Raw genomic sequence first — 1,113 nt, 5'->3', positions numbered from 1 at the left:
ATGGCTGTGCCCCGCCCCCAGTGTGCCCAGCGTCATGACGTCACTTTCCTGTGACGTGCACGCGGGGGTGGGTTTTCCCCCGGGGCCCGATTCCGTGGGGGCGGAAATCGGACCTCCAAAGCGGGGGGAAATCCGCCCCCTGGGGGGATTTGGCAGCCCTATGCAGGAACTGACCCCTGGGGTTGGCATATCCAAGTTGGGAAACTCCTGGAGATGTGGGACCTGGAGATCTGGAATTACAACTGATCGCCAGATGACAGGGATCAGTCTCTACTGAGAAAATGGTTGCTTTGGAAGGTGGACTCTAGGGCCTTATACCCTGCTGAGGCCCCTCCCCTCCCCAACTTTGCCTTCTACAGGTGTCAACCCCAAAATCTCCAGATAGTTCCCAACCTGGAGTTGGCAGCCCTAGCATCTAACATTGATTGTTGGTCCATTGTTCTCTGGCTTTTCATTACACATGGAACTGAAGATGGCAAGTGCAAGGGACAGAAATTTTTGGGTTGTCGTCTAAGCTGCGGAGTCCCTGAGGAGGTTCATTCTTGGACTTCTAGAACCTGGTGAAACCAATATTGTCCTGGATGATTGTAGGGTTGCCAGCCTCCAGGTGGGGCCTGGGGATCTCCTGCTTTTACAACTGATCTCCAGCTGACAGTGATCAGCTCCCCTGGAGAAAATGGCTGCTTTGAAGGGTGGACTTTATGGCACTGTACCATGCTGAGGCCCCTCCCTTCCCCAAACCCCGCCCTCTCCTGGCTTCACCCCCAAAGTCTCCAGGTATTTCCCAACCCAGACCTGGCAACCCTAGATGATTTGCTGATTTTAGTTTGTGATTTGTTGGGGTTTTTTTAACGTGTTGGGTGTGATTTCCCCCCCCTGAGACTGATGTTATGATCTATTGATTGCTGCCTTAATCTCTTTTTCATATCACTGCAATGGGTTTTATAAGTCTTTGTGCTCTTGTTGATCTTCTCGTTTGAGGTTTTTGTAAACAGGTTTTTTTAATTACATTTTAATTTCTGTCCTTTGTATAGGGTTACCCGGAAGTGACGTCGCACGCTGGGGGCGGGGCCACGCCATTTGAGGGGAAAACTCTTTGTTTTCCCCTCAAAT

Source organism: Gekko japonicus, unplaced genomic scaffold (genome assembly GCF_001447785.1).
Source record: "Gekko japonicus isolate JY-2015 unplaced genomic scaffold, Gekko_japonicus_V1.1 scaffold2171, whole genome shotgun sequence".
NCBI lineage: Eukaryota > Metazoa > Chordata > Lepidosauria > Squamata > Gekkonidae > Gekko > Gekko japonicus.
The sequence above is the reverse complement of the archived record's forward strand: the minus strand, read 5'-3'. Positions refer to the sequence as shown.